This window comes from Ambystoma mexicanum, chromosome 10 (genome assembly GCF_040938575.1).
Source record: "Ambystoma mexicanum isolate Mex_15411 chromosome 10, UKY_AmexF1_1, whole genome shotgun sequence".
In the NCBI taxonomy this organism is placed as follows: Eukaryota; Metazoa; Chordata; class Amphibia; order Caudata; family Ambystomatidae; genus Ambystoma; species Ambystoma mexicanum.
The window spans coordinates 967932309-967956529 of NC_090932.1; the positions used below are offsets into that span (position 1 = coordinate 967932309).

At 43.7% G+C, this 24221-nt stretch overlaps 1 protein-coding gene across 11 annotated transcripts in view; it reads left to right on the forward strand.

Annotated features, from left to right (window-relative positions):
* TNIK (TRAF2 and NCK interacting kinase) overlaps window positions 1-24221 on the forward strand; it is a 1364982-nt gene that overhangs the window by 172774 nt on the left and 1167987 nt on the right. The gene's annotated exons all lie outside the window — the stretch shown is intronic.

A 24221-nucleotide genomic window follows, 5' to 3' on the forward strand; every position in this document is an offset into this window, starting at 1 on the left:
CTCCTTGCCTAAAAACTGTAGTCGGTCAGTGTTGCCTTTCTAAGTCACTAATTTAGATTAGATTTGGTGTCTGCATGCATTTGAAGTGGCCTCCTGGGGTCTGCAACCTTGGCTTCCTGAGAACCAAACCATGTGGATGCTCCAAACGAAAAAGACCTGTTTTTATTGTGGCCTTTCTGAACGCAGCGTGACATTATCCCATTGGCTAGTGCCGCTTCACACCATCTTGTTAATGGCAAACGAAGAACCAGCTTGTATGTCAAGTATAAGAATGTTTTATCACCTTGAATTTCATGTTGGTGTTTTGGGATTTTGGAGTCCAGTGAATCTAGGAGGGAATATAATTTGAATCTGTTGCTCCGCTGTAGAATTGAGTTCTAGTCGTGTGGTAGGTCTTGTGTTACACACTATGCATCAAGAGAAAAGGTGGCTGTTGCACTTTGTGAATACTGTGCTTCCACATTGTGTGTATAGATCTTTTGTGTGAAAGTAAAACTGGGGCAGAAGTAATGCAGTATCACAGGTGTTAGAAGCTGTTCTGCCTATACACACAAAGATCAGGCAAGCAGGGATGAAAAAGTAACATGAAAATAAGTCCAATGAAAGTGAACGTTCTGTGATATTGTGAGTAATTTGATACTCATTCCTGACTTCAATTTTTGCAGTTTTTCCCGAGGTCCTTAAGGCCAAAATACCCTTTGATTCCTAGTTAGCATGACAACAAAAAACACAACCCGTTTTCTGCACAAATATGACCTTCTTCAGGGTTAAGATTACATAACTTATCATGTTTCTAAAATAGTTGTCTGTATATTAAAGAACCACAAATAAGGATATGGATTTCAATGAGAACTGCCTGCCTTTCAAGATTTAACTTGACAAAGTGATTTCTGTTTTACTGGAATACCATTTTATGTCAAATGTGCTATTCCTTTTGTGGTAATAGTGCTGAACGTGAAACATTTTTCTGAAATGTAAAATGGGTTGAATACATTAAAAAGAAGTTCTTCCTTATTAAAAACTTTTTGACTGAAGGCTGTTGCGATGGAAAAAAAAATGAACAAATGTGTCTCCTACATCAATAAGGCTGCTTTGCCTTAATTTTTTTACCACTTGTTTTCATCTAAATATGAGAGTGTATGACTGCCAATCGCAGTGGGTTGCATTCTTCATGAAAAGGGAGTGTGTGCACGCGTGTGCGCATTCGAGCTGAGATCCAAAAAGTGGTTGTGCATCGGCCTGACTTACAGAAATCGAATGTAACTTTATTTTTTTAAAATATGCAAACACTAATAAATTCATTGAAAATAAACATGCCACTCCTGTGCCAATCTGCCGCCATAGGCAGTGTCCTAATTGCAAATACAACAGTCGCCAACAGATCTATCAATATCGAGGTTGTGGCACTGCTTCCATCCAAGGGTGAAGGGTGCCCCGAGTGGTAAGAAACACAACCAACACAAAGTCAAGAGCTGAGGAGGACTCTGGAAAGTTCTAAAGCAAAGGTGTAACCGAGAACTCGAGCATTTCAGCTGGAGCATGTGGCAAGGAAATTGTGTGGGGGATCAAGAGAAGGTTTTGTTAAGAGTGTCAAGAAATGGGTAGTTTGCAAAGACTCCGGAAACATACCTTCCTGAAAATAGGCATTAAGAAGGGCACTAAGCAATGGTAAACAGTCTGGCACGAATTAAGAACAGCAACCGAAAGGTGGTCCAAAAGTGCAGCATCTCAGTTGGTAAGAGGAGAAGCATCGTCCCGTGAAAGAGGAGGAAAGGCCAGCAATGGTTGGGGGCGAAGGAGGTGGGAGAATGGCTTGATGTCAGCAATAGGAGTAGGTTGACATGCAGAACAGTGTGCGCCACTACTTGCACCCAAATGTTCTTGATTTTAGAAGCATAAGGACAGGGAATTTGTAAGACTGTGAGGAACAGGGTTGAAAACTGACGATTACTGGCTCTTTAATGAACCTAAAGATCTCCTTCTTGGGGTCCTAGGCATCAGGAGATGAAATCCCTAGATTTGACCAAATGAATGGAAAGATGAAATGTTTGGAGTGTGTGTTTTTATAGAGTGAAAGGTCTGTGTGAGCATAGCAGAAACATTCATAGGGATTTGATTTGAGCCGCATGGCCTATACGGACTCATGGAACCAAGGCACAGATGGTTTGGAGCATGGAGAACCTCAATACTTAGTAGTGTAGCTGCGGAAGTCAGCCAGGTGGTAAGCGTTTCCAAGAGGGGAAATAGAAACAGTATCCACAGGGAAGAAGGCAGATGAGGAAGTGAACAGAGTAGATGACAGGTCAACTAAAGTGGCTCTGTTCCAGGAGTGGGAGAGATTAATAGACTGTGAGCAAGTGATGGTGGATACTGAAGAGCAACTTTAAAATGACAGGCCCAGATTGGAGTGAGGACCTTTAAGAAGCAAAGATCAAATCTATCTATTACAAGACCCAGCTTGTGAGTAGGTCACATGACCGATTGTCAGACACCTAAGAATGTGAGTGCAGATCTTCAAATTGATGCAGAAAGTAGTTTGGGCTGATCCCAGCAAAGATGAAGATCCCCAAAGATCCCCAAGCAGAACGAGTTTAGCATTGAAGATCGAAGGCTGTCACGAGAAGAGAGATCTGATGGAGGATGGTGCACAAGGAGAAAGATAAGTGCATAACCAGGAGCACAAAAAGGTTTCGACGAGTAGCGTTTCCAGGTCAGGAGATGCACAGAGGGGTTAGTGTAGTAGCCTGAAAGTGTTCCTTAGTACACATAGGAGCCTGCCCCCCTCCCCCCCCCGCTTTCAACTGCACAGCTCTATTGATGTTATAGAACCAACTATGCAACCAATTGCCAAATCTGACGGTACATTTAGAAAGATCTTCTGGGACTAAAAGATGTTTTCTGTTACTACATTAGAGCACTTGTATAACGCCCAATGTCCGGAAAGTAATATTGACTCAGCCGCTTTTATGCTGTGCATTATGGACAAATGGTAAAGCAACCTTAAGTTAATTCTAAACAATGCCTTCTCCACTGACACATCTGGGCACTGTTTTTTTTATTGCATTTCCATCACCAAATAACCTCTCCCATCACACGATGATTTTAGACATTGCATCGAGCAGACACGATGCCTTGTGCATGGGGAAAGCTGTAAGGCTTCTGTGGTTGCATACTTAACTTTTCGCTACCTGTAAGAATTGCTCATTTATTTATTTATTTTCACTATACGAAAAACACAAACTCCAACCAGACAGAAAATTGACAAGATTACGGTTATCTCTGCTGCATTTTGCGTGCCACTGTGCAGTTTGGGACAAAACACTTGAAACGTATTGTATATGTGATAACGTAGCCCAAGAGACTTCTTTACACTTTTTGTTCTTCTGTCAGTAGTGTGGTATGTCCTAGAAGACGTTGCTAAGTCCCATTGCCGAAGAATTTGCATTTAAAAATGTGTTGTGTAGCATTTTAATATCGAATTCTTTTACAAAAACGTATTCATTTATTGATCAACAAATTATAAAATGACTACAGAGAAGCAGACAAGCATCCTCGATAAAAACGCAAAATATACATATTTTTAAATCGCATCAAAGTATATAATCTTTCTTCTTTATTAGAATGCATTTATCCAGGAAGACGCATATAATATTTCCCCATCTTGCATTTGTGTTCCCTTTAACAGTTCTGTCACCCACTTCTGCATCTCTCACTTCCATCTCTCAGAGCTGGGAGGGGTCCAGCCAGTGTTGGGTAGTGAGACTCCTATAAATAATAGACCCAAGGGGACCACCTTACAGATTCGTGTATGCTTCTTTGTATGGACACATGGCCAGAATTCGTAATATCTGACCCACATCTAGTTACATATGAAGATAATGATGGGGTGAATTAACATGTTGGTGTTTAGAACATTTTGCCACTATGGCTTTGCAGATAAGACACAATGGGCCTCATTAGGACCCAGGCGGTAAGGGGTTTACGGCGGCGTAAACAGCGCCGACCCTTACCGCCTGAGTACGAGGTCCCTTAGCGCCATGGAGGATTTAACACCTGCTTTTAGCAGGTGTTAAAATCCATGGCGCTAAGGGACCTTGTTGTTAATTACGCCACCGTCATTTACGGTGGCGTAATTAACGCCTTCCCCACTCCCATTATGCCCTATGGGGCAAAAATGGGAATGGGGAAGGGTAAATGGGGATTGGGGACTTACCGCCCCGCCAACCTCGGAATGGGGCGGTAAGTCCGCCAACCACCATGGCGTAAACGTAGTTTACGCCATGGTGGTAAAGGTACGACCCAGGCGGTAACTTACCGCCTGGGTCGTAATGAGGCCCAATGTTATTTACTTAACGTAGAAGGAGCTTTATATGTGTGTCTCAAGAAGAGGTTTTGGTGCAGAGTAATAATGTGCATATTATTTGACTTGGCTATATATGATTTTATACCTGATTTTCCTTCCTATTTCACATGCTTGTTTTGGATGTAGTATCATGTTTTGAATTGAGTTTTCTTGGCATTTTGCCTGAAAGAATGTTGAGGATCCAATTTACTGCAATAGCATTAAAAAAACAAGACTCAATGATTGAGTACTCAAAGTGCACAGTACAACCCAGCTTTATTCAAAGTGCACAATAAAACCCAGCTTTATTCAAAACATAGAATAAGCAGCCGGGACAGCATACAAATAGCTCTCAACATTCGAATGTGTGAGCAGGCTTTATATAAAAAAAGACATCAGTGATGTCACATTGCAATATACATTACAAAACCTCTGATTGGTTCATGGTTAATATCCTATGTATTCTTTATGTAACTTAGGGGTTCATTCTGCAATTGGGTTAAATCTCTCTGATGACCGATTACAGTTTCACTTACATCATTAGATTGGTCACTAATCGGCTGGCATCATACATCATGGACAGTGTGGCAAGAGGAGATTCTATTGGTTGGCAATTCGCACGCCAACCTTGGACACTTTGACAAGGTGTCTAGATATAATGGAGACCTCTGGATTGAGGCGAGTAGTCCATGGTCTGCAAGAATTACAATAAAGTACTCTCATCCTACCCTTGCCATGCACCCTATTTTCTTTGTATTTGGCCTTGTGTACTGTCTGTGTGCATGCTAGGGAGTCTTTCAGGTGTCTTATCCTTACTTGGCTGCTAATGAATAGCTAGTGTTCATGTCTGGATCATGTATTAGGGGACCGTGTTGGAAAATGATTTTTGTCTTATTTATTTAGTATTTAGCTAATTCTAACATGCAAGTTATATTTCTTGTGGCCTCTTGGGACACCCTTTAACTTTTCTCTATGGAGGTTTCTGGCCTTTTGTGCACCTGGACATCAATGGTTGTCTGTGTCCTATTAATTTGATTAACTTGGAAGGCTACTGCATTGTCTCCTGGGAACTGTTATCTCGTTTCTGCATGCCCACGACTACTATCTGTGCTCAACCTTGGCACGTGCTGAAAATACTGTATGGGGCAGCTTCATAGCCCCTAAAATAAATGTTTTTGTAAATTCAGCATCTCATTTGAGGCCTTGCTGACTTGTAACTTCAGGGCTTGCTGTGGCTATTATGCTAAGAAAATGGCCGTACTCCTGCGCTCCTGTCGTCTCCATGGTGGCGACCTACCTTTGCATGAGACATTGTTTACATTTGTTTTATGTCTGCCGTGTGTTGGGTTTCCTGCCCGTGCATTCAGCATCTAGCTTGCCTATACTTTTACCTGCCCTATCGGTGTAGTGAGTCCCTCTCTTGGCATTCTGGAATACTCCTCCCTCCTGTGTGATATACAGCGCACTATTTGCCCTTCTTTATTATTTAACAATGATCCCTACTTAGTGTTGCACCACCTAAACGAGTTCTTCGTGGCAGAAGCATATACAATGATTATCTAATTCATTGTTTCTTGGAGTTTATCGTAGTTTGTCTCGTCTTCCACTCTGTCAAGACTGAAGAGTGTCAACAACCCATCCTTAACTACAGAAGCCAAATGAAACATGACCTCTCCCATCGTGATTGGCACGGGTTCCTGATTTGTATGCAATAGGGGTCCACATGGCAGCCAATGGGGGAAGAGGGTTAGGGAGAGGTTGTGGACAGGAAGGGGGAAGTTAGGGAAACCGGAAAGATGATTAGGGAACTTCAGTGGATAGGAATGGGGGAAGTACAGGAAAAACAACTCCAAAGCACATGTGAATAAGTGCACCTGATTGCCAGACTTCTATAGTCCCGATTCTGTCTTGCATTCACCTTGTAATACACAGTTCTTACTTCGGTGCTCGGAATGCCCCTGATTAACCCAACATGCTCTGACGACCATTCAGTATGAACACCACTTACAATACATAACTGCATGCCCAGGAAACAATGTGACTGGAATAGCACAGATAGAAAAAATAACATGATTTACTCTTCACTGGCATGAAATGAAGAACATAAAAACATGGGTGCATGAAATGGTGACATAAGCACATTAAGTCTGACATATCGCCCTTCCCCCCCACTCCGGTCAGTATCACAATGGCCACAACCATGCACAGAACCCCTGTTACTTCACAGGTGACTACAATTGTTCATGAGTAAGCCTGTGAAATGCAGACTCAGGCCCTGCCCTTCCAGGGAGGGCCGAGTCAAGGCCCCCTTGAGTGCCAAATCAGAGGAATTACAATCACAAAGTCATTATTCCGAGAAGCACTTATTTGAAGCCTGTGAGGCCTTGTGGTGATCTCCCAAGCGCGTTGCTGCCGGCAAATAGATATATGTTTTCAAGAAGCCTTAGTCCTACCTGACTGCCATAGCTGGCGTCCGTTCGGCCGCAGTCAGCTGCCACAGGAGAATCACCAAACCACAAATTATCTTCAGTTACTAGCACCGGGCACTGGTGAGGGAGAAGCACTTAACTGCTCCAGGGTACAACATCACAAGTGACGTAACGCCCCCCCCCCCAAAAGTATGAGGAATGTCTATCCCTCTGGGTCCAGAACCAGGAATTCGACCGCAGAGACCCCCAACAGCCCCTGCCACACCACCATTCCTGACAAACCCCTAAAATCGTGGGCTGGTATGACTGTCTCAGCTGGTACCGTTTCTCACCTGGGTGCTACTGGCAGGGAGCCGGGATAGGAAACGGTACTTGCATACTCATCTGAGTAGGGGCTGTAGGCATTACCTGCATACTCTGCTGCCCCATTAGAATAAAACCTTGAACAAACAGTAATGAGTGCAGGCAATATAAGTGGGGTGTCGGGAAGAGAAGAAACAGCAACCTATGGCAGTTGACAGAATTCACCCCTGTACAATGCCAAGGAGAAGCCAAGAATGTCCTTGTACATTGAGGGTGGTACTGCCCAGATTTTGGATCACTGGCACTGAAAGGGTATTAATATTGTTAGAGATTGGTTATGATATGATAGGTTATTTATAACGCGCTTTATACCCAGAGGTTTCTAAGCGCGGACCCGGGGATCCTCAGTGTCATCTTGCTTTCAAGGCGAGCACGTTGCTGCTGAGCTATCTTCCCGAAGACGGTTTTCCTTGTGGGATGGGTGCCTCAGAGCACTGTATAACCGGCTCCCTGGGTATTTTCCAGAATGCTGCCCATAACTTTAATTGCAAAATGCGGAAATGTTTTAGAACCACACACTCCAGTTCTTTGCTTTTCTTGCCCGTCCTCTTTTTGTGCAATCATAATGCAAGGCAATCCTTCCTGTCAGCAACACTCTTTAAGACTGTCGAGATGACTAACCTTTGTGTATGCATGCAAAGGCGATGGGCTTGTAAGTCCTGTCGCTGTCAGCTTGTTAAGGCTGAGTGCTCATGGGTGACTGCTCGCATCCAAAGCTCAGGATCTACCAGGTGTGAAAGTAGTCCTATGATGCTGAACTTGCTTTGAAGCATCGCCGTCAAGACACTTGAGATGGTTAGCTTAGTATGTGAGACATATAAATATTCAGTATGTGGTCCAATTTGGAAAACAACTGTTAAATAAAATTGAAATTGAATTTACCAAAAATGCCAGTACAGACAAAGAACACGCTTTAATATACTAATAATTTTTCGCCAATACCATCTGGATTCAAAATGCATTAGGGAGATTAAGGAGCACTGTTCCATTCATACTCTGTTGCTATTATACATTCGTAAATGTGTGCAAAGAACATTCGCCCAGCTTGTAAAATCAATAACGAGCAAATATATTTTGTGCAATTGCAAACCTGGCCAGAGGCATGCAGCGCCCCATACACAACTTGAAGATTATGCAACCGGAAGCAATCAAGTAAAATGTAAAAGAAAATCACACGCATATCTCAAAAAAGTAGAATAATATCAAATAAATCCACCTGCAACTTATTGTTTCTACCCAGGAACAATAGTAGAACGAGCTAGCGAGCCTGTCTCCAGGACCCAATCCAGAGAGCAAGCAAGCCTGTCTCCAGGAACCAATCCAGAGAGCTAGCAAGCCTGTCTCCAGGAACCAATCCAGAGAGCTAGCAAACCTGTCTCCAGGAACCAATCCAGAGAGCTAGCAAGCCATTTTGGGAACTAACACGTGTTTTGCGCTTATAGCAGACAGGGCACAAGATGGAGGGGCGTGAAGTACAAGAGGATGTTTCGATATAAGGAGGTGCTGTTCTGAAGATAACGAGACCAAGAAGAAATGCACTCTTTCAGGATTAGCCCCAGCCAACCTGACCTTGGTGGGAAGGTGAGTGGGTCATTGGAGGACACTGTCTTCGCATGAACACTGCCCAGTTTAAGCTACACTCTGGGGTCACAATGAAGACAGTACATTGGGTGAGGGGAGACGTGATCACATGTTCTCACCTCCAGTGCCTCCTGGGGGTGTACAATGGAAAAGGGGCCACAATTCACATTCTAAATGCTCCTGGTGCGCCGATCAATGTCCAAAAGCACCAGCACCTCAGCAGTTGTCCGGGAAACACACTACATGCGAGTGCATTTAATACCAGGGAAAATGTATAAATTAACTTAAAATTTTGATTCCTCACCCCCATCAGATTTCTCCGTCCCAATATGGGCTCAGACTTCGATGAGTGTAAGCCGATGGACTGCCTCCCCCCACCAGGAACCATCAATAACAGATTTCCAACCCGAGCTGTAGCTAGGCTAAAAGAAACAGATGGATACAATAGACAGGACAACACCAAAAAAGAAGAGGAACTCAAAGAAAGTGAATACCTGCGAGTGCGCTGGGTAGAGCGCTGGGTAGAGTGCGCTGGGTAGAGCAGGCAACATAGAAAGCGGACTCGGAACAGGTCGGGATCCAGGAGCAGGAGATGAGCTTCAGGCCTCTGCAGGTTTCAAAGACACCCCAATGAAACAAATGACAGGCCCAGAAATAAGATGGCTGATAAAACGTTGAACACAACTCACAGTAAAAAAGAGGCAAGGAAGTACCAATTGAGGAAACGTGCAGGCTCTGTCAACTAGCATACAGTAAAGGTACAAAAAAAGTCATGCAGAGGGCAGCGCAAGCTGCAGGCAAAAATCAAAGCAGATAGCGGGCAACTTAATATAAAAGGATTAGGGAGAAGGCAGTCCAGAATGTAGGCAATGATCAAGACCAATAGACACGACATTGGCAATGCCAACCATTTTGGCTTTTGTGTAGGCACTGCCGCAATGGTACTGTCCAGCCATGAAATGGCAACAGCAGCAAAATGGTGTGATTTTCTGGGCTTTTGATAGAATTGCCTGAAAAATGCCTATCAGACACAGATGCACAAGCCAACACTTTGGTTTTGTCAATGCTTGTTTTTAACAGGACTTCATTACGAGTAACAGTTGATCGAGTCATTTGTATTACACAAGTAGCACATCTACAGCTGCAATCGACCAATTAACTGCAGCAGTCTGATTACAAATAACTCTGGCAGGTGAAAGGTTGATGCAACTGCCTTGGGCTAGCTCACAGAGATCCCTGAAGAATGTGTTTTGGGCAGAAAGGGGCAGATAAGGGGTGGAAATGTGCATTAGCATGGCCATGGAGAGTCAATTGATGGGTAAATAGCCAAACTCCCATTACTGCGTGTAACCCCTCGCCTGCTGGCCCTCTCCCAACTGTATTACAGGGCAATAGTTTTGGCTTATAGGTGGCGCCTTAGCACCACCTACTAACTAAAACCAAGAGGAAACAACCTATAAGGCACCACCAACCAAGCACAAAACACTTGTTGATAAGCTCCAAATAATGTGACCATTTAGTATACAAACTGCTCAAGTACTGCAAGATGGAATTTCAGTTGCAGCCTAACCACGGCAGCATACTCCCAATTGTAGGCCAAAGCATAACCGGCTGTGGCAGTTTTTGGAACTACAGTCAGGCTGCTATTGCATCAAGATCAGCTGCAACATGGACCTGTGCCACCCAGGCAAACCCCCACATATTAGCACTATAAGAAGTATTTACCCAGGGCAGCCCATTGCCCTGGCTGATATGCTGTTGGGAGGTTGGGCATGACACTCGGTGGCATGTCCAGACTCTTTTCACTGGGGTGGTCCAATTGGGGCACTGACTTTTGTAAGGGTGGCAGGAAGTACGAGTGCACACACAATGATCCTAATTGGGATAATGGGGTGGCCAATCGGATTCCAGGGGTAGCACGTGCCACCTCAAGCCACTTCGTGGACATGCCACAGATGACACTCTGTGAATTGTTTGTTGTGTTTATCTGTATTCAACATGTAGATCACAGGTTGAATCCTGCATTTTTATCCTGCCAAGGATAATGGAGGTATTATCATTAATCTGGGTAATAGTAAAATCTGTTCTTTATCCTGCTATGAATTGGCAAACAGTGTAACCCCCCCCCCCCCCCCCCCCAGTTCCTCAGTTCTGCTGGGTGTAGCACATTTTTCTACGTTGTTACAAGGAGTCATTTTTGACTGCGAAACCATCCATAAGATCTTCAGTTTTAATCAGACGTGCTGTCAAATAAAGGAAAGAAACCCGGTACAACACGTTTCATAGTGCACCCTCTACTTGATCACGTACATTGTACAAGTTACCCAATAATGCTTAAAATACTTCTGAACAGTCTCTATGATGTCATTTTCCTGCTGTTGTCCTTTTTTCCTTTTTTGATTTATTTGCCCATAGTCGCTTGATTGAGGGATATGTTCTCGATTTTGTATAGTCTAATGCGGTCGCCATTTTGGAAATGTTTCCATGGTGAAAAAAGGATGCGAGAATAAAGTATAGCATTCGTATTAAATTGTAACACCAAGATGGATGCAATATTCCATCGTAAATTGGCTGAAGTCGCATGTAGGTATGTTAAAGCCACCTGTATTTTGAGAAATGATTTTATCCTTTACTTATGCTCTAGGCTTTGTAGGTAATAGATGTCTATTCTACCGAGATTTCAGGATGTTAAGGCAAAATGCCCAAACATATTGCAACAAAGGGCTTACATGATAATTTCATGTAATTAAAACGCCACACAATATGGGTTTTAAACATCATATTGTTTTTACAGGAGACTTCTAATAAAATATCCAGTACCCTAACATACAGTGCATAGTGCAATTTCTTAAAGCAGCAGTATAATTAAACGTTCAGTGTTGAATGATATAGAGAGAACAAAGTGCCATCCATATATCATTTCAAATGTGCTGCAGTGCTGGCAGAGCCAGAGAGCCGGGAAATGGCATACGGCATGCAGTACTTTCACAGACTGGGTTTGAAACTCTTCAAAAATAAATAAATATATAGGAAATACATGCTCTGTTGTTCAATGTGCTTCATGTAACAAGCCGAGTATATTGTACACCGTCTAACCAGTTTCCTTACTCGCGTTTCACTTGGTCTGCTACGATTAATGTGGCGTTCGTGTTTTGGATTTTTAAAACCTTTCTTCTCTGTGTGTGTTGTTGGCACTGCCGTTATGTGACTGAGGCTCTTACCGAGTTTGTGTTCTGCTCAGAGATGCAGAGGGAGAGAGTTCTTTAAGTAGATGAGTTTAGTCCTGACCGCGTCAGGTGTTGAAAAGATAATGCTGCTACAAGGATAGCAACTCTGGTCATCTAGCTTGTTGTTGGTATAGCACGGCGTGCTTCTTGCTTGTTGTTGTGTAGGGTGGTGTACCATTTGTGGGTTGGGCAATGACCGTTAAGAAAAATCATGCCTTCATATAGTTTGCTACTTCCACTGCCCCCACGGCTGTTCTGGCCCCTTCACAGGTGTCTTCGTCAAGGTTCAGATGAGGCATAAGGTACCAGTATTCAAAGGTTGCCACTCTCACTCATGAACTGCAGTGTGTATGGCCAGGAAAGACCTTGGCTGGCAGTAGAGTGTTCCCACTCTTTGCTGCTAGTGAGTATCCCCACTAGGGAGCTTTAATGCTTGCAAACATTACACTCGCACAGGAACGATGCCTGGCACCTAGGCTGCCAATTATTCTTCAGAGCAAACATTTCAACCAAAAAAATTGACTGGATACCTTGAGAAAATCAATGATCGATTTCTCCTCACCGAGGTGCAATAATAAATGATGGCTGATGAGGTTATTACAGTTCATCTGAACCCTTGATGCATGGATGTTGTGTTTCCATTGACAATGTCTAGAGACAAAACAATCCGATACATTAAAGGTCCTGAATTGATAGGTTGCCATGAAATGTATGATATGATAGGTTATTTATAACACACTTAATACCCAGAGGTTTCTAAGCCCGGACCCGGTATCGAACCTGCATTGCTCTGTGTCGTCTTGCTTCCAAGGCAAGCATGTTGCCCCTGAGCTATCCTCCCGATACAAGGAAGTGGAAGTTGGCATTTAAGGAAGAAAGGCATGGGAAAACTATACCGTACCGTCCTGGTTTGAGAGTGCATTTGCATATTTCGATCCCGCATTCTCGTCCCCACATTGGTCTACCTTCTTCAAATCGTCATCATCCTACTGCTTGTTGTGCGTTTTCACTTTCCAGCAAAGCACTCTGGTTTCAGGCATTTATATATCTTGGGTACGCACCGTGTTTTTACTTCCACGCGCAAACCTTTTTCATCTAGTCATTTGCCCTATGCACATACTTAATCAGCTTGTCCACCCAAACCCCATGTGTGTGGCGGTCCAATTGGGAATGCACTGAGTGCAAAACGTCACATTAGCCCACTGCTTACTGCAGAAGCCAAGGATCCTGCCTGCCCTTCTCTTCTTCATTGCTTACTTCTAACTATTGTAATCTCATGAGTCTTATTTCTAATGCCGAAATTTCTTCTAATGGTCTTTGTGCTGGCCATTTAATGCTAAGTTGTTTCCTGTTCTGGTGCTCAGACACCTCCAACTCACAGTATGGGGTGGCACATTAAATAGGCGCACAATTAAACCCGGAGTAGAAAGGTGACTTGTACCTGATCCACTGCACATAGTTGGGGGAATTGATAATTCTCAACCCTGTTGCGCTTTATTTACTGGGATAACCAATTTGCCAATCTTCACTCCTCTAAAAAAGGAAAATAACAAAGTATTTTTAAAAGACGATCTGATTAACCCTGCTCTGAAGTAATAAAAAGGAAATTTAGGTGAGTGTGCAGTCGATTGGTTGGGCCAGGGACATGACCAATGTTCAAAGTGATGACATTTTTTACTGAAAATGGAATCCTTTCCCTGAGAAACTTTACTCGTCACTTTTAAGTTATGCATTTTAGCTATTAGGATCCTTCCTGAGCCAGCATCACTGCCTTCTCGCGGTCACTCTCCAAGCCAAAGGATTCTACGTTTAAATTGTGCAGCACATCCATGAAGAATAAATTGTTAGGGACAGATCATTCTGGCGACTTACTTCAAAGAGCCTCGATTTCAGTAGTTTAAATTTGTTCCCAAATATTTTCAATTGCTTTTTATAAAGAAGCTGCAGAAGGAACCGGCCACTTAACCAGAGGCTAAGCGTGTCAGGGAGTTACATCTGCAAGAGACTCAGATCTTCTCCCCTCAATGTGCACAGAAACCTTTTCACCGGTCTCGAACTAAAGAACACGTCTTTCCAGGGTGATGCAGTCGTTTTAACCTTGGTCGTCTGTGCCATGCTCCATCCCGTTGCAGTACTGTATAGAACTGCCTCCACAAAAGGAATTGTACCCCTAGTTTCTTACCTACTTGGAGTTCAACCAGAGCCCTAAATATTTTATTCCGGTAAACCCTGTTGTCGTAGGACTCGTGTCCTTCGTGGTAAAGCATGAATTGGGTCAAACACCCACTCACAAGTAATCTGGTAGATTTACTGCCAACAAGCGTGTTGGTAACAGTTACATAATTTAGTGGAACTACAAGTGGTTATTCCGCCATGCGTCATTCTTCTATTACCTCTTTTCCCCTCTGCTCCTTCTCCTCCCTCAAGCTGTTTCAGTTTCTCTTCCTCTGTGATGCCTACATTTCACCCTCTATCTGATGACATGTCCTCTCCCCTAAGTGGGCTCATCCTACTTCTTCCCCCAGATGATTTCTCTTTCTTCTCCTCTAATCCTCCCAGTTTACTCAACACTTTTGTCCTATCTCACAGCCCTCTTCAACACCTCACTTTCCTCTTTTACTGTTCTTTCCTATTTCAGGCCTGCTTCAATCCTCCCTATTGACAAATAATGTATGCTCTAACCCTCCTTGCCTTCTAATTTCCGCCCTATATCTCGCCTTCCCTTTCTCTCCAAGCTTCTGGAATGCATTGTCTACTCCCAGGTTTCCTCTTATTAATTTGCACAGTTCTACCTCCTTTCCAGTCTGCTTTTAGCCCATTTAACTCCACAGAAACTGCTCTCTTGCCAACACACTTCTCTCATCTTGCCTTTCTAGTCTCTCTTCTCTTCTTGTTCTTCTAGACCTCTCGGCTGCATTGATTACAGTCAATCACAGCATTCTTCTCTCTTCTCTTGCTGAACTTGGCTTTCATGACTCTCTTCTGAACTGGTTTCATTCTAACCTCTCAGGACGCACCTTCTCTCTATCCTGGGCTGGTCGCTCTTGCTCCACTCTGCGCTCTGTTCTTGGCCCTTTCCTTCTCTTTGCACCACTTCTCTTGGCTCTATCTCGCCTATTGACTTTTCTGACAATCTCAATGCGGTTGAATTTGCAAATCTTTCACCTCTTTCACAGAATCAATTCACTCTTCGTTGTCTGCCTGTCCTCTCTCTATTCATTCATGGATGTCCTCTCAGAATCTCTGTATCATACCCTCAAATGTAGGTACTTTTCTTCCCCGCTTCTACTATTCTCCCTCCCTCTGTCTCCTTTTCCCCACTCTACCCTTTCTATTCCCTTGGCCTGTGATCCTGGCATCATCCTCGATTCAACGCTTCTTTTTCTGTTCATAGCTACTATATTTCTTGCTCCTGCTGCTATCGATTATTCAATATTCAAATAGCTTGTTGGGTCCTTACTTTTCTCTCTACTAAACTCTTTATATCTTTGCTGGTTTTCTACCGGCTGTTCCATTACTCCTCTCTGCTCCTTGGTCTCCCTGCATCTCATCTTGATCCCCTTTACACTATCCATCAATCATCAATTCAGGTACTTTGCACATTCCCTCCACCCCTGTGACTTCTCACTTCTGCTCTGCACTGACCCTCCTTTGAAACACGCCTATTCTTCAACTTCATTTGTATTGTTTTTAAGTGTCTCTATGGACTCCCTCCTTCACAGTTCTCTTCTGTAATCTCTTTCTACTCTCCAGCCCGGTCACCTCGTTCCCAAACCCTTTTTCTCTTAGTTGTCCCCAGTGCTCGGCGTGCACCCTCCTGCTTCTGCTCATTTGCTCTCAAGCGTCCAAGAAATGGGAACTCTTTCTCCCTTTCTGCATTCCATATCCTCCTTTCTCCTCTTTAAATCCCACCTGAAAACCCACGTTCTCTCCCACTGATCTGTTCGTTTCGTTTCGACCCCTTCTTGTGTACTGTTCCGTTGGTTAATCTTTTCAGCCCTTAGGAGTCAAGCGGTATGAAAATTCAATAAAAATACAAATACTCTTAACAAATAACGTTTTCAAAATATTATTTTTCCTTAAAGAATGTAGCACTCGTTTGTATCCCCCTTTCCCTCCCCTCCTTGCCTGTATACTTGCAATGATTTCTAGTGCTTCCTCATGCAGTCTACATCCACGTTGCTGTAGCTGCAACTTTCCTGTAATGCCACAGTCTCCCCTTTTCTGCTGCGCACAGCAAACTTCATGTTCTGTTATCAGTCCAGCTCAAGTGACAGCAAGACGAAAGCATATTTCTCTTTTAGAATATACGCTATTCTATCTTCAGGGCCCCTCCCCTTGATTGACTCCCTTCAATTCCTGAGTTTTGTTGTTTTTACTTTGCTTTGTAATTTGTGTTCCAACAATGCTGGCCCTTGTTCATGTCAGGCATTTAACCCACGTGTCAGACTCTACTTGTGTTTCCACTTCCATATGAAGTACTTCCTTCAAGGTGGACCTTTCTGCTACCCTTACCATACGTTCATCTAAAAGGTCACATATGAATAGGCGGGCGAACACTCCACCAAGGACTGACTTGCCACATACTTTCTTTGGAACGGACTTCATCCTGCATCACTCTACGAACTATTCATCCACTATGCTTTTATCCCAGCATTCCATTGCTGTCCAACCATCTTGCAAGCTGCCTGCCTCAAATGATGCATGTAGGTGTTTCCAGCAGGCCCCATCCATTGTAATTCTATGGTAAAAGGTACCAAATTGGAATGAGTTTCTCTTTCACATCACTTGGTCCTTATAGAGGTCGTGTGACAAAAATGGTGCTCTTCACTTGGCAACCTCCCTTAGGCTATGTAATGGGAAAATTCAATCAGTTGCTCTCTTTGGCAGTGCAATAGCGGGAATCTGCTCACTGTCAATAAATCAAATTTTGCAAATAGCCCAGAATCAATTTGCATGCTCTTTGGTTTGGGCCTGCAAAAAAACGTGGACTTTTGTACACCAAAAACGTGGATTGACTCCACTGAAATTACAATTTGAGTGTGCTCCACTTCCTGTATGGTTTCGGATTTGGAGGGACTCTTGTAATAACCTAACACATTTTTTATTAAATGATTTGGTGACATCTGCTTTTGTTGGTCAACTTAAGTGGCCTGCTACTGTTGGGTCAATCTCAAAGCATATTTGGCCACATGGAAATGACCGATAACCCTAGTTTTCAGAACACTGCTATTATTAGGAAATTGATTTTTATTTATTATTTAAGAAGGAGCATCATTTTGAGACTCTTGAAATGTATTGTTGTTGCAATTGAGGGGCGCTGGGAGCTACTTAGCTCCTGCCTATAGCCTTGAAGAGCCTGGTTACCTTAAAACCAACAGTTACCAGGAACTGCTTTTGGCTCCGAGGCCAAGTTGTGCTGAAAAAACACATCTATTGGGCATTTGCAATAATTTATACATAAACATTAGGACATTTCTATGACATTCAAAGCATATGGTGTCATAAATAAGGGATACAATTTATATGTTTACATTTTATGTGGAAGTTAGATTTGTGTAACGCTATGTACTAGCTTCTTGTTCCCAGTAGGTACCACCCGGTGACTGGTTATTGCTGGATTCACAGGAGCTGCTTCTAAGCTCCTGATTACACAATCCTAATTTTCAGCCTATTAAAGTTGAATGACGGCATTGCACCATATTGGAATTGACTTTATAAGTCTAGACCATGCAATCTACTGGTTACATTGCAGGCTCACTGCTTGCCATTAGGAGTAAATATGGCTTCTTGAGATACATCAGGTAATTGTACTGATAAGTGCAAGTGCAATGGTATTTCTTGTGAAGATTTTGTGCTCTTTGTTTTGCCAATTTTATACAGCTATAAGGATGAGGTTTTTACAACCAATTTTTAATGTTTACATGTTGGGTGATAACAGTACGGCTGTTCACTGGTATCGTGAAAAGTTTTTTAAATATCAGAAATAATGTTAAGTATGTATGCACTTATGAAGATTTGTTTTTCTATGAATAAAGATTATTCAATTTTTCAATGCTCCATGTAATACATGACTCCTAGAGACATTCCCGACTTTTCACACTGCATGCTCGGCCTTGAAGCTCCACCTTTATAATGGGGAAAACTACACTACAAATCCCAGTATGCAAAGTGAAAACTCACGACTGACGCAAGGTTTCGCACACATGCATTTGATTTGTAAGTTTCGCTTTGCCCTTGTCATGCTGCTGTGAATCGTGAGACTCACTGGCCTGAAGATACTGGACAATGTTTTTAAAGTTTGTTTTTAGTCGTTACTCCGCTACTGAGGTCAGATGGCAGACTTGCGCCTGCCTGCTTATAGTCTGGTCCGTGTTTTGAAGTTTGACAGTATCTTAGATTTACAATCTTTGGAACCAGCCACGCCACCATTGTAGTGCTATATCAGGATTTAGATTGCAGAAGTCATTGTTACCAGTGCCTACAAGCAGTTAAGTATTGGATTGGGTGTTATCTGCCTTTTGGCCAAGTTAAAACACTGAGCGTAGCAAATTCTTTTAATTAGCGTCCCTGGGCTGATCACACCCAATCCGGCATGGAGGCTGTTCATGATATTAGCATTCCAGGATGCGAATCCGGTAACCAGTGGTGCTGAGAGTATTAAATTTTGAAAGAATCAACGGGACGCCTAGCAGCGTCCCGTTCATTCATTCAACATACTGTAGCAAGATGGCCACCATGGAGCTGGAAGACGGGGTTTTTTACAGAGCCCTTCCTCCATTTCCATGATGGCCACAATGGTCGGCGGCCACAGTGGTCGGCGAGCAGGAGCAGCCGCGACAGCGCCATCTGCTGCCACCACAATCTGGTAAGTGAGGAGGGGGGGAGAAAAAAGGAAGGGACGGTGGGGGAAGATTATGGGGGAAATCAGCTTGGAACGCAGGCTTACATCGGGAGATTCAGCCCACGTTCCTAGCCACCTGATTGGCTGCATCCCCCGTGCTTGGTGCTAAAAAAGCATTTCTCACGACTACTGAAAATAAGGATACCACATTGATATTCAAATACACGTGTACATCGTAACTCTCAATTTTCACGTGGCTATGCGTGAGAAGCACATCCAGCACTTTTTTTTTTTCCTTTTGGATTCTGTGACTTGTTTTTTCTCTTTCTCATTTTAAAATTTAGGAAAACTATAAGCCCCAGTATTCCAAGCAAAAACGGGGCTGGGTGACCTTCTCATGCTTGTCCATGGGAAATTGAGTGCTCTGCTACATTTGAAGTATGCAGTGGGCCTGGTGTAGTGTTGAGATGATCACTTCAAATCTAGTCTACCAAGTCTTTCCCACTTTCCTTATGCATTGTAAAGGATAATGCCGTAGCTTCCTGTATCCTCCTTGTTCTCGGATCAATTACCCAAAGAATACACCAGCTTGCAGCTTTAATAATTCTATAGTGAATGCCAAGCTGCAGATTCTCTGATGCCGACTGAAAGATTGTGGAACTTCCAGAATGTTTTTGTTGGGCTTGCTTGTTCACACAGTTGCTGAGCACACTGGGGCTGACGTGGCAGTGCCAATAATCACGATTGTGCTTACTTGACGCACTTCACAACTGGATCGTCCCTAGGTGCTCCTGGCCCACCAGCAAAGTCTTCATTCATTGAACTAACCTCAGGAGGATGAGCGGCCCACTGCAGTTGCTGGGATTCGAACCCCTGACCTTCGGATTACAAACTGCCCTCTGCACTAGCTGCATTGCTAGCTTTTACCAGCTATCTCTCTGACAAGGAACTCGTGGGAATTGGGTTCAATAAAGGAAGCTCTTCTTCGACAGGTAGGGACAGCGAGTCCTGTTTGTGTTTTGAGGCACTCGCATGCCATGAATGGGAGCCCCGCCTGCCACGGCCTCCACGCCCTTCCAGCGCCTTCAGCTTCAGAGGTCGTGTCCAGACAGGCGTTCCCTGAAGAGGTTGCACATGCCCGCCTGGAAACCGCCCCCTGATTGTCAACGTGGGTTCTGAGCCTTCCCAAAATTAGCCAACCCGCAGATCACCTCATATCTGCCACCTTTGACATCTCCCAGCTGTTGAAAGGATTTCTTGCCCAAAGTTCTGGGATTGGCTGCCCATCCTGCCACAACACGTCGAATCACGAGTGTTTTGATAAGGCAGCTCTAGGCTGCAGGATGCCTTTCTGTGCAGATGAGCGTGTGCTGTTTTTAGAAGCTCTGCGAGGTGTTGTGCACAGTGCAAGCGTGCATGTTGAGGCCTGGACTGGTCTATAGGGCAATGCAGTGGCCTGCTGGCCTGACCCCGCTCCGCTCCCCACAAACTCCATCACCCCCCCACGCACAATACAAACCCCCAAACAAAGGTGCCTGATGATTAAGGGAACGTTGAGTGCACTGAAGTTCAAGATTCAACTTCTTCCTACACTTTTATTTAATTTTAAAACTAAACCATTCCGGAACGATTTCTTTTTAAATTTAAAGTATAGGAACAGTAAAAAAAAAGTTTTAAAAAAAGTAGAAGAGCACCGCTTCCAACCGCTCTGACCACTGTGGCAATGCCCATCTAGCAAGTGTGGGTGACTTTATTGTGTTCATGGACTGTGCAGCTGGTAGTTTTTACCAATGTTACCAACCCAATATGCATTCAAATGGACTACAGGCAATGCTTTCTACTGACATCCTCCAACAGGTACTACTCAAATAGTTTGCTGCAAAAGGTAATGAAAACCGGTTTGCGATTGTGGGCCACTTTTTTTTATGCGTGCCCAAGCCTATTTTCCCCAGTTGGACCATCGTGGCCTTTACTCATGGATGGCCACAACGAAATACAGTACACATTGGACTGTGACAAGGGACAAATCATAAGTGGGGCACATTAGCACATTTAATTTTGCATGTTCTAGCGACAAACTAAGTACTGTTTTGATAGTACAGAGCAAAGTATTGCTGAGATCATTTGTCGCGCATTGTGTATTAGAAAACACCTTGAACTAATATCATTGGTCAAAACTACGGCTCCCGCGGGGAAATATGCAGTCAAACTGGACCACATTCACTCCTAAAAGCAGTCCACGGTGGCCTGTGCATCCGGCTCTTTCAGGGGAAACCCTATTACCCTACAGGCTAGTCCAAGTCTACATACAGCATCATTGCATAAGAGGAAAACAACTAGGAAACCCGCCCTTTCCTTCTATGCCTTCTGTCTCTAGAGCAAGTTACCAACAAAGACTAGATTGGCTGCCTCTGTAGGCTTCAGGTTGGAACTGAAGGCCCTACCCTTCAAAGAAACACTTAGCAATCACCGATCCCTCCAATCAACCCTCTGGCAGTCCCTCTACCCATCCCAGCTACCTCTGCACCTTACCTCTAAATGCATGGGTGCTTCCCTGCAGTACTAACGCTCTATTATAACTCTGCTAAGTTAAGCTTTGTAAATCCCACACGTACACACATTGTAGTGTCTTTTGTAAAGTAGCCGAGAATAATGGCTGGACAGTGTTCTGGTAGCTTGGGTACCAGAGCCGGTTGGTGGAGGGATAAAGATATATGCAGTCTTTCATAATGTGTTATGCGCCTGGGATCCAGGTCGAACTGTTCTTTCCAGTTCTAATGAATGGGCTTTTTCAGAAGTAAAAAGATCAACAGCTGAAATGTTTTCATTTTTGGGGGATTTTAGTGATTGCATATACGTCCGTAGGAGTGTTGCTGGGTCTGGAAAAGATACAGGGCTATGCCAATATTTGGACTGCCGGGACTCTGTGCTAGCTAACCTTTTGGTTGTAGCCTCTGATCTTCTATCCGGAGCTACAATCAAGAGACCCGGGGCTATAGTCCCCCACAGGCCCCCTTAGCAACGCCTGTGTATGTCCGGATTTTTGCGATTTTGAATACCAAAATACAACAAACACCTTTTGTCATCAGTGCCAGATATGTACTTGGTCAAATATTTGACGCCAAATCACTGAAAATGAAAAGGCATTTAAGGACCATTAGACCAGTGTGACGGCCTCTTTAATACCAGATCTTCTCAATCTAAGGTCTCCTACCAAAATCTATCCCCTGCTGGACAGCACCACAACACTAGATAGAGAGGGCCTCTGTCTGGAAAAGGCTGCCTTTCAACATGGCCGCCTTGGGATGAAATCCATGCTGTTCATAGTGCAGATGTCCACACGTTCCGGTGGCTATCTCGGTAGCACTTTTGAATGTTTGGGCATTGACGTAGGGAATGCAGAAGTGTCTTGGTAATTCATACCGCCTTCTGAGTATCCCACATTTCCAGAGTGGCGGCTGAGTATTTTGGAAGTGTACGGCGCACAGTTGGAATCTGGGTCCAAAGCCGAGTCCTGGGCCACAGTTGCTGTAAGCAGCCCTTCCACAGATTTACTTAAAATCCGAAGCAAAGTTGATCAATTGTGGGGAGTAAAAGCGAGAAAAGAAGATCACGTGTAGAGTGAGTTTTGCTGAGCAGAAATCTCTCTATCATTACTCGCACACCCCACTTTCTTGTCTGCATTTTAATGAGTTCATCACAGAATCCAGCTGGAAGTAACAATTGTGGGCTTGTAAAATAATAGAGAAACATTTGCTTAGTTGGTTCGGTCTTTCCTAACGAAAAACTAAAACTATGCTACAAACCAGACCGAAATGTATGAAGCAAAAAAGAGATTGTAAACCGATTTCAGAAATGATTTGCTATATCCATTTTTGCACTCGCGGGTCTAAAGCACTTGATCAGACTCGAGAATAACCAAGTAATGACAAGTGAAAATTGAAAATCCTGTTACTTATAGGGGGCGGCTTTAAAACCTCTTTGGATCGCAGTAGAAAACAAAGATCCATTTGTTCGCTCACATCATCCCCCAAAGTGAGACCATCGCATGGGGACCCCAGAATCGAGGCACATCCGCCAAGATTGGTTTAGTACACGCTAATGAAGAATGGTCTCTTTCTCGTCAACAGCTTCAAGCTGAAGGAAGTAGTGATGTTATTATTAAAGGTATTCATTATTATTTTAATCATTTTAAACATAGCTGGGCAAGAGACTAGAACAATTAAGTTCTTGGGATGTGCAGGATGATGGTGTGAAACACATGTTTGTTTATCTAATGCAGGGTTCTGCAAACTGTGGCTCTCCAGATGTTTTGCCAGCATAGTCTGTAGTGTGGAATCACGGAAGTTGTAGTCCAAAACATCTGGAGAGCCAAATGTTGCAGAGAATTTCTAGTAGCACCAAAGAAATGTGCTTTAAGGTTTAGAATTAATCTTTAGCCCTGGTAGCGCTCGGGCCCCTTTCCACACTACCATGCTTTAGTCAGTCTGTGCTGTTGCAGAGGGAGACCAGCCATATGCAAATCAGTCCGTCACTGCCACCAATGGGAGTAGCCCACCCCGAAATGCTGGGCCACGTCCCCCTTGGACAGAAAAAAGAGGCCCCAGACATGTTTTGGCCAATTCGACCCTCATAAAAGAGGCACAGCTTGGTTCTCTATGGTGCAGAGAGCAAGAAACCCACACCTGGGCATACCCTCTTTCACACAGGGACCCATACTCTAACCAGTCCATTTGATGGGTGGAAGGTTTATAATTCATCTTACTCGCTGGCCATGCTCTGGACCACTTCCCAAATCTCTGTTTTTAACCTGTCTTTGCAATAAGAGAAGGGAACCAGCCGTATGCCTGCAGTAATGACACGGCTACTCTTATTGCACATTAACAAGAGATGAACTGAGTTAAAAGCAATTAAAATGATAAACGCCAAACTAATAAGGAGCTGCAATTAAACTTTATTTCCTAATTAGTGTGAATGAATACTAATATTTAAGGGATTTAAACGGTTGCGGGAAAATAAACCCGTCACTACCCAATAGACATGTCTATTTCTGGTTTTCGATTTCTCATGACTTGATGACGTGCAAACGACTCATGGGTATCAAAGCGCATCCTTGTGTTACCTTTTTCAGTGCCATTTTATAAGGCGTGTGAGTAAAAAGCTTTTGAATTACTGACTCTTTTTTAGCATTTGAATATGGTCTGCTGAAGCACATCCTATTTAAGAAGCTCCCTTCAAGCAGTTCCATTTTGCTTAGTAAGTGTTCTCATCCTTGTTCCTTGGACAATGGCATTCCATATGATTCATTTTTGCCATTAACACACAACTGTGCCCATGGCACCTACTACAGAAGGAGTGGAATGCACAGCCCAAGGATTTCTAGCTCGCGGCGATGCTTGTGAAGCGTTCCCATAAGCGCTCTAATGCGGATGGGG